Raw genomic sequence first — 17,345 nt, 5'->3', positions numbered from 1 at the left:
GCACTGTCATCACACATTGGCCTGTGAGTGGTATGTCCAATAAACATACATGACACATGCCATCACACAGATGGCAGGTGCCATAGCCATGGTACATTCCACATGGTACATTCCACAAGTACATCCATATGTCAGTGATTGAATACTGTCAGCCATCCATGTGAGATGGACATGATGAGATGAAAAATGATACATAGTGTGACAAAATAGGCATGTGCCATACACTGCAACACATCCAGTGTCCAAAAATACAGTGATTGCAGGCCGATGTACACATCAATGGTTGTGCACTTCAACATGACAGGAAACTACTATCATGTTCCACATTCAAACAGGCCCCAAAAATGTCTGTGATCAGGCCAATACTCAATCAGCCTGAATGGTCAAATCATTCACCTAACAAGGTAACACATGTGGGCCAATGTGGGGTTCATCAATGACAGAAGCATGTCACAAATGTGACAATAGGGCTGAGGAATGCATAGCAAAAGTGGGAGAATTGAAACAATCAGCCTGAACGAACACTGAAAAATACAAACAATGTTGTTGCAAGATGCCACTTCAAGGGCAATTGCCGTAATGTTGCACAAAATTACTTCTGTGGGCAGAAGGGATACTGTCACACCCAAATCCAAGGCCGCTGAATGTTTTGGATGAAGCACATGGGTGACCCATACCACTCAGGCACACAACCCCTCACCTGGCACTCAATCAGAACCCATCACCCAAACAACATACACATGCATTACACACACATGCATGGGCACTCACCGGACAATGCATCATAATCAGGTAGTCCTCCCACACCTTGGATCTGTTCCTCTGTGACGAAGGCCCCAACAACAGACTCATGTTCAGTGAGTTTGTTGTCCTCTTGTGGAGACCCACCGCCAGTCACCAGAGTAGCGGCATCATTTGAGGCCAGCTTGTTCTTTGCTCTGCGTTTCAGGTCATTCCACCGCTTGTAGCAATCATCAGCTGTGCGCCTCACAAATCCAAGGGCACTTATGCGGTCGGCGATGGTCTGCCAGTGTGCCTTACGTTGACCAGGTGTGGTCTTGCACCCTGCAGTCACCAGCATTTCGTGGCTATGTGCTGACAGATAGGCCACAAGTGCATCAAGTTCCAGATCATTAAAGCAAGGCTTCCTTGAGGTACCGGAGTGTGTAGCCGTGTCTGGGGTCTCAGCCTATCGTGTCAGAGCACCCTTCTTCCTCTACTTTAAAGGTGGAGCAGAGCCAGAGTGGCTTACGCCGCTCTGGTCAGTAGGAGCAGAATCACCGGTGGACTGGGTAGTAGGAGTGTGGGAATGCACAATGACCATAGGTCTTGATGCAGGCATTGGTTGCAGGGTAATGTTGGCAGGGGGAATGTCAGTTTGATGGACCAGGACTGACACTGTCCTGGCTGGGGGAGTCAGAGCTGGGGCGGATGGAGCTGCAGCTGCCCCTGCAGCCTCCCCACCCTGCATACTTGGGGCAGCAGATGACATAGTTGCCCCAGATCCACGTGGCTTGGTGACAACAACTTGCACCGCCACACGTGGCCTAGACTTGCTGACCTGGAAGTCAGCCAGGGAGTCATCCTGTGCCAGGTCAGGTGCCACAATGGGCTGGTCCAACAGGGGCTGAGCTTGGGTGGTGTAAATAAGTTTGCGGACATCAAGTTCATAAGAAGAGATATAGTCAGTTCCATTTGACATGTATATAAAGTCAAAGTCATTATTGTTAAGTTGTGCTACTAAAAAACTATGAAATTCAGTGAAAAAACTTTGTTAAAGGGACGTTATGGTTAAGTTGCGCTACTAAAAACCTATGAAATTCAGTGAAAAAAACTTTGTTAAAGGGACGTTATGGTTAAGTTGCGCTACTAAAAACCTATGAAATTCAGTGAAAAAACTTTGTTAAAGGGATGTTATGGTTCCAAGTAAAACCGAAAAACCCTTGAAATTCGCCAGTTATGGTAAGCTAAGCAACCATAACTCGCGCCACCACCGTGCACTGCTAAGACTAACACCCAGGACATCAAAGATGACATCACAAATGTCATTGATGACATCACTGATGCCATCACATGTGTATGTACTTCTCATGAAATATGTGTAGAAGGGATTCTTATTATGTTGCGAAAAAAGTGTCAAGAATCATTGCAAGAAATATACCCTAATAAGTGCATTGAACGATGCATTGATATAAATAGCATCCTATTATGGGGTTCTATCTAGAATACTAACCTTCTCATACAGAAACATAACATTGTGTACAGCGTACAAGATGAAGGTATGATATTCGTAATGTTAATATGTTGAATAATGAAATGATAACTGTTTTCTTAATAGATTTTTGTGTACTGTGAAATATGTAATAAGTAGCTAATAAAACCCATGTATTACATAATTGCATTACTATAGACAAAACACAAAGACACAAGAACACATACCAATATGGGTATATACAGGGAAAGTGAAGTTAGCAAAAAAGCACAAGTAGTAGCAGAAACAATTCATAACTTAACTGATTAGTTTCATGCAAATAAATGATTGCTCTGTTTCAAAGCTGCTATTTACCCTATGTATATGTATCACTTGATGTGGTTGGACCCTAAGGAAAGTAGTGTGAGTACACTGTATACAAATATGACCATATACAGGGAAAGTACAGCCATAAAAAAAAACAGAACTATCAGAAAGTGCTCATAAGTCTAGTGATTATCTTTATGCACAAAAAGGATTGCTGTCTTTCAAGCTTGTGTTTTCCCATATGTATATGTTTCATATGATGTGACTGTACTGTAAGGGAATTACTGTAAGAACCTACTAGAAGGATATGTCTACAAATAAAATTAAATTCTTAGTTTCTGACTGTTACTGAAGAAAACCATGTGGCCTAGATATGTCAGCAAAAGAAAAAATAGTGAGCCAGACATGTGATGTCATCAGTGATGTCATCAATGACATTTGTGATGTCATCTTTGATGTCCTGGGTGTTAGTCTTAGCAGTGCACGGTGGTGGCGCGAGTTATGGTTGCTTAGCTTACCATAACTGGCGAATTGCAAGGGTTTTTTGGTTTTACTTGGAACCATAACGTCCCTTTAACAAAGTTTTTTCACTGAATTTCATAGGTTTTTAGTAGCGCAACTTAACCATAACGTCCCTTTAACAAAGTTTTTTCACTGAATATATATATACACAACAAAAACAGAACCATATACATCAATGAACTTGACTTCTCTTTTAGATGTAACAACCAGAAAAGTATGATTCAATATGTGGACATCTAAACTGCATCATAGATATATATATTTTTTTTTTAATGAAGAGTGATCTATATAGCATTGTATCTGGTTTTTTGGAGAAGGGGATGAGTACTCCTAACATATAGTCAGCATTTTACGTTTTCACATTGAAAATATTATTATGGATAATGCACTAGCACTTCTAACATCTAATTTGCACAAATGTATAGCACTTTATTAAAATGCAAAATTGCAGTTTGATGCATAGATATTTGAACATGCATCAATAAACTATTTTAAATTTTCGTAATATATATATAGAGGTGTATTCTAGTATTTGCTGGAATTAAACGTAAAATCAGGCATTAGCACAAGCACTTTATTATCGTTACAACATTTAATTATGAAGTAATGTATGAGACCAATAGAACTAGGCAAGGCTTAACATTATTATATTAGTGCCACTAGATGCATGACAGTATGTAAGGAGGAAACTCTGACTGCATTCCTTTGCTTCTGCATGTAACCGAAATCACCAGAGAGCTTTATAGGCGGTAGGACAGACATTTTAATTCTGTCCTTCCCAGCCTAATACAATAACAAATCCCATACTGGTGAAATATTCCCGCAAATTTCATGTGTAAAATAATTAACTAAGTGGGTGTTGACCGCGCGACTGCTAAAGGTCCTTTCTCGCGGTACATGCACTTCTGGCATTTAGCCGTTGACATGTAAGAATAGGATAACCAATACAGAGGCACCTAGACCATTCTAAGATGGTGGATATTAATTCTGCGAGCACCATAGAACTTAAGAGATATCTCGAGAGCGGTACATAGTGGGTCACATGACTCCATGATGTGCATGGATAGAATGGTTAGTAGCGGGTCACATGATCCACTGACGTGAGCGGGACTGAGCGGTCGCGTAATGTGTCAACGCCCACTTAGTTATTTTCAAAAACAATAGCGGGAGAGCAACCAAATGGATTACAAACAGCCTGACGAAGCTCTTTGAACAGAGCGGAACGCGTGGCGAACTCCACCCGGTGAGGTGCTTATCATGCTTTTTTACCTGGTCTGCTAAGAATTAAAGTAAGAACTTTTAACACATTGATGCTCATTTATGAAATGAATAAATAAAATATATATGTTTTCACCAAGATGGTCTAGTGTGCTTGGGCATTGTTTTGCTACGATACTCTCAGCCTGTAAATAACTTTTGGCTGGAGTCAGTAGTTTTATGCATTTTTGAAATGTTGTCAGCTTAGCCAAGCTGTAGCCCGTTAGCACCAGCTATTTAATAGAGGTAGTGCGCAGAGATTTTGGCTAAACTTGGTTTTTCGAATTTAAACAGAAACTGCAGCCACCTCCCATGATAGTGCATTTTTTGCACATATTGAATGAACTTTTCACTTACATGTATCACGGTATAGCACCCTTCCTTTCATGCAACCTTCGAGGAATGGTGCATTTGCTCACTCATCTCTATATAGGGATAAGGGTAAACCCTCAGACTAGATTACTGCTAAATGCAGTTCAGTCACATTTAAGAGTACAATTATGAATTTCTCTTAATAGTCTGGGCACTTGAGTGAATCTTTTTGAGCATCAATAAAACAACATCCAAAACAACAGATTTATTCACTGTTGGTATTAGGATAGCAGACCAGGTAGAAGCAAAGAGAATAGCAGCAGCACTCATTCTCTTTAACCAGGACAAGCCGACTGCGGACAATAGTGAAGAAAACAGTCTACCAGCCAGTTTGACTGTTCAACAAAAAATGGACAAACTGGAGAGAGTTAAGAAAAGAGAGATATCCAAATGGTGAGAAGCAATGACATTACAGATGTATTTGGAAGCCAAGCGCATTCCCAGAGGACTGAGAATATTGACAATTCCAACATTTGAGGACATGGATCCCTTGCTCAAAGAGGAATGGACAAGCCATACAAACACTTGCTCCTTCAGAATGATAGAAAGTTTAATCAAGTATGCCAAGTTGGACAGAATTAAATTGATCAAAGAAATAGAAGATATGGGAGAACAACTTTTTTCCTCTGATGAAGGAGATGAATGCAAAAAAAGAATGACAAGATTAGAGTAAAACTTGGAAAGATTCGAAGGAGAAATATGATTAAGGAAACAACTCAAATTCAAACGAGATAAACTTGATTATGAGCAATTTAGAATCTACACTTTTGCAAAAAGATTCGATGGCCCAATAAAAGCCAGAATGGAACAACAAGAAGCAAAAAAGGCATCAGCGACAATAGAAGTGGATGACCCAAGCAGTTCAGAAATAGAAACCTCAGATGTGGAATTGGGAATATCCAAGAAGTTAATAGGCCGATTCATAGAATTAATGTGCGCTGAAATTTTTAGCGCAAGCGTGCGAATCGCAGTGCCACCCACGCACAGCGATTCATGGAAGTCCGTGCGTGTGTAAATCCCAGGATGTGCGCCAAAATTCTGTGTGGCGCACGCTGGCGCACACGTCTCCAAACAGCGTGCGCTACGCGCACAGCGAAATCGCGCATAGCGTGGCGCACACAACAAAAGTTGGAGGAACAGGGGGCGTGACACGCGGAATGGAGAACAACTTGTGAAAATTTGGGCGTCACGGGGGAAGTACAGGAGGCAAGTGCGCGGAACGCCCATACGCACGTTCAAAACACGTATTCATGGAATCGAACGGGGCTAACGCGTGTGCCAAAAAAGACACGCTAATCAGGAAACACGCCACGCCACCCGAGGTAAGATACAACACAGCCCACATTGCAACCCTGGGCAGTGTGGAGCGCACATTCGGAGTGCTCAAGTCACGTTTTCGCTCCCTTGACTGTTCTGGCGGGCAGCTGTTATACGTGCCCCCAGTAGTGTGCAGGATCATAGTGGCAGCATGTGTCCTGCACAACGTTGCAACACGCCGGGGCCTGCCCGTGGACATGGTGGTGCCCCCACATCCCCAACCACATGCACGGCCGCTGCGCATGGGAGGGGAATGGGCCTGGGGTGAGGCAGCCTGTACGCACTGGTGGCTAATTACTTCACCTAAAATCACACCCCTGTGGAGTGCACACAGCCCTGGCACATACCATCTGACAATCAATGATGATGACATAAGGGACAGTCAACTGTCACAACCATACCAGCCTGCGATTGGTCACCTGGAAGTGTTACATTTTGTGCATCCCTACCTACACAAACACCACCAATGCTGTGTCATGAAAAGACACACTTCTATGCTCTAAAATCATTACCCCCTTGCAAAATACAACATGACAACAGTGCCATGTCACCCAACCCCTCCCCAGCACCGCCACCCAACACACCATGGCATGTCATGCTATGTGAGAGCAAACAAAGCAATCCCCAAAACATGACACAAGTGTCAAAGTACAGTGTCCCTAATGGAAACTGCCCACACACAATATGCTCCAGTAATGTAGAACTAACAACACACAATACCAAATACTTACCAACAATACAATGCAGCTACACAACCTCAAACATAGCATAAACATGACAGTACTAAGTTAAAGTAGTGGTAGTCTTACAACCTGATTATGCCAGCACATCGGCCACTTCCAACTGTACAGTGCTGCTGCCACGCAAATGTGTAAGTGCACTGCTTACAACATGAACTCCATCTCCAAAGTAGACGGCCTTGTGAAGACATGAGGAATTAACCTGCAAATTAGGAGAAAGACATGGATGCACAAGCACATAGCAATACACCATGCAGTGTACAATATAACAACAATATCCTCTAGGAATGTATACACAGTATTGATTACAGACTTCCCACACAGCTCATGGGAGTCCTACGTCACCGTGTAAGTCACTGCTGTTTGGGCACACCCTTTGCAAGCCCATGGAAACGGGAAGCAGGAGGGGTGTGTCTCACAAACCCAAGCATCTAACCCAAACTCAGGACAAGCCTACATGTGCCCAGCCGAAATACAGTGGATGCCCACGGGAGCCACACAAGGCAACACACTATATAAAAAAAATCAAAAATGGCCATGTGGGGGCTGGTGGAGGGGGGGCACCCAGGAGGTCCGAGGACAGGGTGCGCACCAACAGCCACCTGTGTGGATGTTGGGAAAAAAAAACACCATCATGGGCTCATGGCCTGCACGGCTATGCCAATGAGGGAGAACTGCTGCTGTCGCTCTCATCACCCTCTGCTGCTGCCACAGGAGGTGGTGGTGCTATGGGAGGCAGCCCACGCAAAGCCCTGGTATGGTCCTCCATGGCAGCAAGCATGCGAGTGTGGAAGGTCTCGTTCTGGAGGATTATAGTGTGGAGTTCCCCATGCAGCACCTGACGTGATGCCCGGATCTCCTCCCGAGTTGCCTGCATCTCAGCTGAGAGCGAACGTGTGAGCCGCTCCAGCTGCTGCTCTGTCCTCAAGTTAGTGGAAACCTCAAGGGCAACAAGAATCTCCCTGAGGTGATGGAGTTCTACCCTCAGGGCTTCCCTGTGGCCCTGGGACTCTATTGATATTGATTGGCGTAGAGTCTCCAGTGCCGCCCGTCTGTCCCTCTTGGACGCCAACATGTCCTCCCTGTGTGATTGGCAAATGGAGTCTGTTGCCTGCTGTAGTTGCTCCATCTGCCTTTCAGGGGGGACAATGGAAGTGGCCACCCTCTCCATTGCTTGAGCCATCATCTCAACTGATGCTGCCTGTTGGGTTGCCATACCGTACATGGATGGTTCCCATGCGGTATTGCCTGGTGGCGTACGGCCACCTTGTCGGCGGGCACCACACCTGTTTGGGGCAAGGCGATCTGCGCCTTGCTGTGCCGGCACTGCCTGAGGCTGCAGGACTGCATTCCCCCTCTGATCTGCTAGCCCAGGAACAGGATCAGATGTTGTGGAGTGTGACCCTGCATCCGTAACCGCCAAAGGCGGATTTACCAACACTGACATCCCCATAGAGGGTTCTACCTCTGGTGCAGGTGGGTTGGACAGAACAGAATCCCTGCCAGAAACACTTACCTGCGACGGCACATAGGTCTCATCATCCGAATCAGCACCTGAATAGAGGTCTGGGGAGGTGCACCCAGAGGCACCCCTCAACAGAATGGCCTGCAGCAAGATTGGGTTCTCACCCACCACCACACCACCTCCCCCACTGGTGCCCGGTCGTGCCTGAGATTCCTCCTGGGTCTGCACCATCTCCTCAACCTCAACAGCATCAAGTGCGTCATCCCCTGCAAAAACATGAAAGACAAAAAATGGAAGCAGGCATTAGCACCATAGCACACAAATAGGCCTGACAAGCTACAGAACCAGTACATGATTTACACATGTCCCACATGACTATAACCCTCCCATGCATGCACTGTCACTGAGTTGGAAGGGGAGACAAAAGGCAGACACTGATGACACCAAGATGGAAGAGAAACACATTTGCTGCAAGCTGGGTAGCACTGTCATCACACATTGGCCTGTGAGTGGTATGTCCAATAAACATACATGACACATGCCATCACACAGATGGCAGGTGCCATAGCCATGGTACATTCCACATGGTACATTCCACAAGTACATCCATATGTCAGTGATTGAATACTGTCAGCCATCCATGTGAGATGGACATGATGAGATGAAAAATGATACATAGTGTGACAAAATAGGCATGTGCCATACACTGCAACACATCCAGTGTCCAAAAATACAGTGATTGCAGGCCGATGTACACATCAATGGTTGTGCACTTCAACATGACAGGAAACTACTATCATGTTCCACATTCAAACAGGCCCCAAAAATGTCTGTGATCAGGCCAATACTCAATCAGCCTGAATGGTCAAATCATTCACCTAACAAGGTAACACATGTGGGCCAATGTGGGGTTCATCAATGACAGAAGCATGTCACAAATGTGACAATAGGGCTGAGGAATGCATAGCAAAAGTGGGAGAATTGAAACAATCAGCCTGAACGAACACTGAAAAATACAAACAATGTTGTTGCAAGATGCCACTTCAAGGGCAATTGCCGTAATGTTGCACAAAATTACTTCTGTGGGCAGAAGGGATACTGTCACACCCAAATCCAAGGCCGCTGAATGTTTTGGATGAAGCACATGGGTGACCCATACCACTCAGGCACACAACCCCTCACCTGGCACTCAATCAGAACCCATCACCCAAACAACATACACATGCATTACACACACATGCATGGGCACTCACCGGACAATGCATCATAATCAGGTAGTCCTCCCACACCTTGGATCTGTTCCTCTGTGACGAAGGCCCCAACAACAGACTCATGTTCAGTGAGTTTGTTGTCCTCTTGTGGAGACCCACCGCCAGTCACCAGAGTAGCGGCATCATTTGAGGCCAGCTTGTTCTTTGCTCTGCGTTTCAGGTCATTCCACCGCTTGTAGCAATCATCAGCTGTGCGCCTCACAAATCCAAGGGCACTTATGCGGTCGGCGATGGTCTGCCAGTGTGCCTTACGTTGACCAGGTGTGGTCTTGCACCCTGCAGTCACCAGCATTTCGTGGCTATGTGCTGACACATAGGCCACAAGTGCATCAAGTTCCAGATCATTAAAGCAAGGCTTCCTTGAGGTACCGGAGTGTGTAGCCGTGTCTGGGGTCTCAGCCTATCGTGTCAGAGCACCCTTCTTCCTCTACTTTAAAGGTGGAGCAGAGCCAGAGTGGCTTACGCCGCTCTGGTCAGTAGGAGCAGAATCACCGGTGGACTGGGTAGTAGGAGTGTGGGAATGCACAATGACCATAGGTCTTGATGCAGGCATTGGTTGCAGGGTAATGTTGGCAGGGGGAATGTCAGTTTGATGGACCGGGACTGACACTGTCCTGGCTGGGGGAGTCAGAGCTGGGGCGGATGGAGCTGCAGCTGCCCCTGCAGCCTCCCCACCCTGCATACTTGGGGCAGCAGATGACATAGTTGCCCCAGATCCACGTGGCTTGGTGACAACAACTTGCACCGCCACACGTGGCCTAGACTTGCTGACCTGGAAGTCAGCCAGGGAGTCATCCTGTGCCAGGTCAGGTGCCACAATGGGCTGGTCCAACAGGGGCTGAGCTTGGGTGGTGTCAGTCACGTTTCCCTCAACCATGGGGGGGGGCATGGGTGTCCCTGATTGTTCCTCCACACATGGGGGAATAGGGGCACCATGCAAATCCCGGCCACGTCCCCTACTGTGCCCACCACGCCCACCTTTTGAGGGTCGGCCACCTTTGCCTCCCTTACCGCTTGGTCGCCTCCCAACCATGGCACTGATGTTGTGCGTATGGGAGTTGCAGTAAACTATTGTCCTGGGCAATTGGGGGTCAAAGGGGTAGGATACCAGATGGAATTCGTACCCTAGTGCTCTAACAAGGCTGTCTGTGACCTGTGTCTGTGGGGGTCACGCAACGCACAGGCAGCCCAAAATCAAAAATTAACGTGCACGCAACCCCTCGTATACCACGTGCATGAAAAAATGAACCCGCACTACGCTGTGGCACCCAGAAACACAAAAAGAAGCGTACGCGTAATACACGCAGCCTACAATGACCTCTGAAGGGTACGCGACACACGGGGCAAGCACAGTTGCTAAGTACGTGCGGAACTCACCATCTGCCTGGAAAAAGAATGTGAAAAATATGCACGTGTGCGCATTGGCAACACCCCCGCCAAATGAAGAATTGTACGCTGTCTGAGGAGACAGGACAAAAGGAGAAATGAACTCTGTTTGAGGAAACAGGCCCAAAAAAAATTCAGAAAAGAGCTGTCAGAGGTAACAGGGAGTACGAACTAGAAACGCTGTGAAGTAATTGCGTGTGAACCGACAAGAGGTACAGATTTCACCCACTCGCTCTCCACGAAAAGCACGTACAAGGCAATGGCGTCCTACACATAGCTTTTAAACTGGGCCACACGTACACGTCAGATACGCGTGTACACGGGCGCTTTCCTCCAATTACACGCAATGACACTCGGACGTGCAGTTTTTCCACTTGTGCTCTGTCATCACGTGCTATGAGGGAAACGCCTGCGCGCGTAATGTAACTTACGTGCTAAGAGCCTTTGGTCCAATGGAATCGCGTGCGTGTGCTGACGCACTTCCGCGCTAAGGCCCTTTCCCCGAATTACACGCTGACATGCAATTTTTTCACGTACCAAATCACTCCATATCAAGCTGGCCACGCGAAAACACACAGAAGACCACGCTCCTGCCCAGAAGGCCGAATTACTGCCCCCCAGAGCCCCGAGCACGCTCCCACCTGCCATCTGCTGCTGCCTGACTGCCTGCTGCCCACGTGCCCTGCCATTTGCTGCCTGCACGTCAGCCAGGGGTGTAGTTGCTGTGACAACCCCTGCTGGAACAGAAAACTCCCGACTGGGATTCCATCGCTCCACAGCCCAGCCCCAGGACCCAATTGCCCACCCACTCCTGCCTCTGGGGTTGCCATGTCCGGCACAACACCATCTGGCAGCACTGGCAACCCCCAGCCAGAGAGGCAGAGGGCCACCAGCTTCAATGCCACCGAATTTGGTGTCCTGGTGGAGCAAGTCCTGGGGCAGTATGATGCCCTCTTTGGAAGTTCGCGCACCGACAATAAAGGACGGACCAGGATCTGGATGGACATCGTGACTGCCATCAACGCGGAGGGGGCGGCAGTCCGCGACTTACATCATGTCAAGAAGCGCTGGGAGGACTTCAGGTCCAGGACTCTCAACAAGGCCCGGCCCCTCTGTAAGGCAGCAGATGCCAAGGGGCGCTGGGGCCAGCTGTCGAACCATCAAATGAGGGTCCTGGAAAGCATATGCCCAGCGCTCTACGTCCAGATCCTTGAGAGGCAGACCCGTCTGGAGTCGAGCGGTAAGTGTACATGCATGTTGATAGTACGCTGTGCGTGTCGTTGTGTGCCAGTAGTGTGCAGGTTGCACATGTGTTTATATATGGCCATGTAGGGATGTGTATGAACATGGGCGTGAGGCTGCCACATGTGAGTCCTCTCAGTTGTGAGACACATTGATGGTGTATGTGTTGGTAAGCATGCTGGGCAAATGCAGGTGTGGGAGCACACGTTTGAATTTCTGTGTATGTACATTGGAATGGTTGTGGCATGGATGGTGGTTCATAATGCATGTATCTGCACTGTGTACATGTGCATGTATGTGTATCTGACAAGTGTGCAACTGTGATGCAACATGGATGCACGTGACACTGATTTGTAGAAGGATGAATGGCAGATGTGACATGTATGGCGATCTCATCACTGCAACAGTTGGAGGAGATGTAGACATGCATGTAAGTGTGTTGGCGTTTGTGCATGTCTAGTGCACTCCTTGTGTTTCATGTGATGTCAGGCTCACCTTTGGCTGTTCATGCTGTTGTATGTGTATAGATGGTGCTGCCTGGTGCAATGTTGCTGTTGAAATGTTCATGTGTGTGAGTTAAAATGACGTGTGTCGTGGAGTGTGATGCCGTGTCTGTAGTTAAACAATGCCACTCATATGCAACTGTCATGTGTGTATCAGTCCATTGTACAGTGTCCTGATGCCTGTGCTTTATCTCTCCCTGTCTGCAGCGTCAACTGAAGAAGAGGGCGGAGAGGGTGCTGTGGAGCACAGCGGCAGGGATCATCCCGCCAGCCGGAAACGCAAGGCCCGGCTCCCCTCCCAGGTTGCCATCTTGTCGGGGAGTGAGGAGTCCAGCGCCGCGTCCCAGGCCGCAGCTGCCGAGGGAAAGTCCAAGAGGCGGAGGTCGGAGTTGGACTCCTCGGCAGCAGAGGGGCAGCTGAGACCCCACAGGGTCCGACGGAGGAAGATGGCACAGAGTCATCCAGGTTGGTGGGGGCTTTGGTGGAGGAGGAGGCCGTGCAAGGGACAGACACGGGGTCTGGAGGTGGGGATTCCACTGGTGCTAGTGGTGCAGTGCAGGGGCAGGGACAGGAGGCAGCACAGGCCACCGTGGAGGTGCCTGTGTGTAATCCTGTCCCCGATCCTGTGACTGCATCATCCCGCACCAACAGGGATGCCTATGTCCAGACCCGTTTTCAGGGAGGGGATCCGCTTACAACAACTGGCCTTCCTCTACCTGCGGACGTGGCTATCCGGGACTGGGTTGACCCTGTCCTGAATGGGATGGCGTTGCGTCAACGGGGCATGCGAGGTGACCTGCACTGTTTTCGTGAGGACACTGCACGTCATCTTGAATGCCTCGTTGACCGCGTAGACCTACTGGGACAGCTCACCAGGGCCGGATTCCTCCGTTTGCTGGACCTTGTTCCGACCCCCTCCTCACCTGAACCCCCTATGCGCCAGTCGTCCTCTATGCCATCTTCCCACCCATGTATCACCTGGGTACCCTGTGGAGCTGCCTCTGACCCTGCGGCCAGGCTGGTGGAGGACACATCCCTGCCACAGTCAGGAGTCGGACATCCAGCAGGGGTGGCCACATCAACAACTGCACCCGAGCCGGAGGAGGATGTGCAGGCAGCAAGAGCCAGGGCACAGGCAGAGGCACAGCAGCAGCAGCAACAAGGTGGGAGCCATGATGGCTCGGGGCCTTCAACATCGGAGGGCCAGACATCGGCCAGAGGGCAGGAGGACCCAGGACTGGAAGTGTCTTCCGTGTGGCAGCAGTTAGGCCATGCTATAGATGCGGAGCGGCAGCGGGCAGAAGAGGCACGGCTCACGATGCTCAGGGCGAAGAACTCCATGCGTAGGGCTCTGAGGCGGGCTGAGTGCCTCGAGGCAATTCACAGGGACCTGGCGGTCCAGATGTCATCGTCCCTGCGAACCCTCGGGGCCATGGAAGAGGACCGCCTCCGGGACATCGAGCAGGAGTTCGATGATGCCCTGGCCCGGGACATCCAAAAGTGAGCCGTCGGACTAGCCCGCTGCCCTTGTAAATAGTTTTTAGAGTTAGGTTTCCTTTTCGTTTTCCTTTTATTTGTGGTCAATGGACAATGCCACCCAAATTTGTATATAGTTATATTTTTAGGTAGTTAGGTAGGTAGGTTTCATTTGATTGGTTGGGATCATGGACCCTTTACATCCTTGGACAATGGATTGTATATAGTTTCATCATGTATTCATTTTTGGGTTTTTTTGCATTATGGACATGGAGCAATGGATTTATTTTTTCCAAACAATGGATTGTAAATAGTTGGACTATGGATTGATTTCTATTTTTTTTTATTATGAACATGAAGCAATGGAGATCTTTTTTACATTTCCTTTGGATTTGCGTTGTTGGAGGGTGACTTTGGACTGTTTTTCTTTCAATTTTTTTTGGATTGGTTATCATTTTCATTCAATCATCTTTTTCACATGCTTTTCATTTCATGTTTCATATTTTGGTATGCTTTTATTTCATTTTTGATTTCATGTTCATAATACATTTTCATTTTTTAGTTCCATGTGTGGGATTCGCTCATTGGGTTGATGCATGTGAAAAAGTGGGTTTACACAAGCAATGCCAACCAGTGTATGTTGGTGATGGACATGTGTTGATGTACATAGTTGACTTTTGGTTTGTGTCATGAGATCAGCATTTCACTGCTGGGGGGTGCGGGTGCAGGGGGACATGAGTGGGGGCCTGCTGGCAGGTGCCCTGCACTGCTGGGGGTTGTGGGTGCAGGGGGACATGAGTGGGGGCCTGCTGGCAGGTGCCCTGCTGGGGGGTGTGGGTGCAGGGGGACATGAGTGGGGACATGCTGGCAGGTGCCCTGCACTGCTGGGGGGTGGGGTTCAGGGGGGTCATGCGTTGGTGATCAGTAGTGCAAGGTGACATGAGGCTTGGCTGGGGGGCATGCCCATGGTGGATGGGCTGCCTGCGGGACATGACCATGGGTGCAGGGTAGTCCCCTGTGGTGTGGGCTGCCTGCAAGGGCCGTGGAGGTTGTAGAGGGAACACCTGGGAGGTCCCACACTGCCAATTCACGTGTAGGACTCCCCTGCACCCCCGAAATACACATACCCTGCTGAAATTGTGTGAGAGACTTCCCGCGAACCCCATAATACACGTACCCTGCTGAAATCACGTGTGAGACTTCCCGCAAACCCCAGGAATACACGTACCCCACTCGCACAGGGCCAATATTCCTGGGGTTCATGTGAAGTTTCACACGCGAAAGGGCCCTGTGCGAGCGGGGTACGTATATTCCTGGGGTTCGCGTGAAGTTTCACATGCGAAAGGGCCCTGTGCGAGCGGGGTACGTGTATTCCTGGGGTTCGCGGGAAATCTCACACGCGAAAGGGCCCTGTGCGAGCGGGGTACATGTATTCCTGGGGTTCGCGGGAAATCTCACACGCGATTACAGCAGGGTATGTGTATTACGGGGTTCGCAGGAAGTTTCACACGCGAAAGGGCCCTATGCGAGCGGGGTACGTGTATTCCTGGGGTTCACAGGAAATCTCACACACGATTACAGCAGGGTACGTGTATTACGAGGTTCGCGGGATGTTTCACACAGGAAAGGGCCCTGTGCGAGCGGGGTACGTGTATTCCTGGGGTTTGCGGGAAGTCTCACACACGATTTCAGCAGGGTACGTGTATTTCAGGGGTGCAGGGGAGTCCTACACGTGAATTGGCAGGGTGGGTCCTCCCAAATGTTCCCTCTACACCCTCCACGGCCCCTGCAGGCAGCCCACACCACAGGGGACTACCCTGCAACCCTGGTCATGTCCCGCAGGCAGCCCATCCACCATGGGCATGCCCCCAGCCAAGCCACATGTCACCTTGCACTACTGATCACCAACGCATGACCCCCTGCACCCCCACCCCCCAGCAGTGCAGGGCACCTAGCTCATGTCCCCTTGTATCCCCACCCCCCAGCAGTGCAGGGCACCTGCCAGCAGGGCCCCACTCATGTCCCCCTGCACCCCCAAGCAGTGCAGGGCACCTGCCAGCAGGCCCCCACTCATGTCCCACGCATGTCCCCCTGCACCCCCAGCAGTGCAGGGCACCTGCCAGCAGGCCCCCACTCACGTCCCCTTGCACCCCACCCCCCAGCAGTGCAGGGCACCTGGCAGCAGGCCCCCACTCATGCCCCACTGGACCCCCACCCCCCCAGCAGTGCAGGGCACCTGCCAGCAGGCCTCCACTCATGTCCCCCTGCATCCCCACCCCCAGCAGTGCAGGGCACCTGCCAGCAGGCCCCCACTCATGTCCCCTTGCACCCCCACCCCCCAGCAGTGCAGGGCACCTGGCAGCAGGCCCCCCCTCATGTCCCCCTGCATCCCCACCCCCAGCAGTGCAGGGCACCTGCCAGCAGGCCCCCACACATGTCCTCCTTCACCCCCTCCCCCCACCAGTGCAGGGCACCTACCAGCAGGCCCCCACTCATGTCCCCCTGCACCCCCACCCCCCAGCAGTGCAGGGCACCTGCCAGCAGGCCCCCACTCATGTCCCACTCATGTCCCCCTGCACCCCCACCCCCCAGCAGTGCAGGGCACCTGGCAGCAGGCCACCACTCATGTCCCCTTGCACCCCCACACACCAGCAGTGCAGGGCACCTGGCAGCAGCCCCCCACTCATGTCCCCCTGCACCCCACCCCCCAGCAGTGCAGGGAACCTGCCAGCAGGCCCCCACTCATGTCCCCTTGCACATCCGCCCCCAGCAGTGCAGGGCACCAGGCCCCCACTCATGTCCCCCTGCACCACCACCCCCCAGCAGTGCAGGGCACCTGTCAGCAGGCCCCCACTCATGTCCCCCTTCACCCCCACCCCCCAGCAGTACAGGGCACCTGCCAGCAGACCCCCACTCATGTCCCCCTGCACCCCCACCCCCCAGCAGTGCAGGGCACCTGCCAGCAGGCCCCCACTCATGTCCCCTTGCACATTCACCCCCCAGCAGTGCAGGGCACCTGGCAGCAGGCCCCCACTCATGTCCCCCTGCACCTCCACCCCCCAGCAGTGCAGGGCACCTGCCAGCAGGCCTCCACTCATGTCTCTCTGCACCCCACCCCCAAGCAGTGCAGGGCACCTGCCAGCAGGCCCCCACTCATGTCCCCCCTGCACCCCCACCCCCCAGCAGTGCAGGGCACCTGCCAGCAGGCCCCCACTCATGTCCCCTTGCACCCCCACCCCTCAGCAGTGCAGGGCACCTGGCAGCAGGCCCCCACTC

The sequence above is a fragment of the Ambystoma mexicanum genome, chromosome 13 (genome assembly GCF_040938575.1).
Source record: "Ambystoma mexicanum isolate Mex_15411 chromosome 13, UKY_AmexF1_1, whole genome shotgun sequence".
NCBI lineage: Eukaryota > Metazoa > Chordata > Amphibia > Caudata > Ambystomatidae > Ambystoma > Ambystoma mexicanum.
This window is presented reverse-complemented; position numbering follows the sequence as displayed.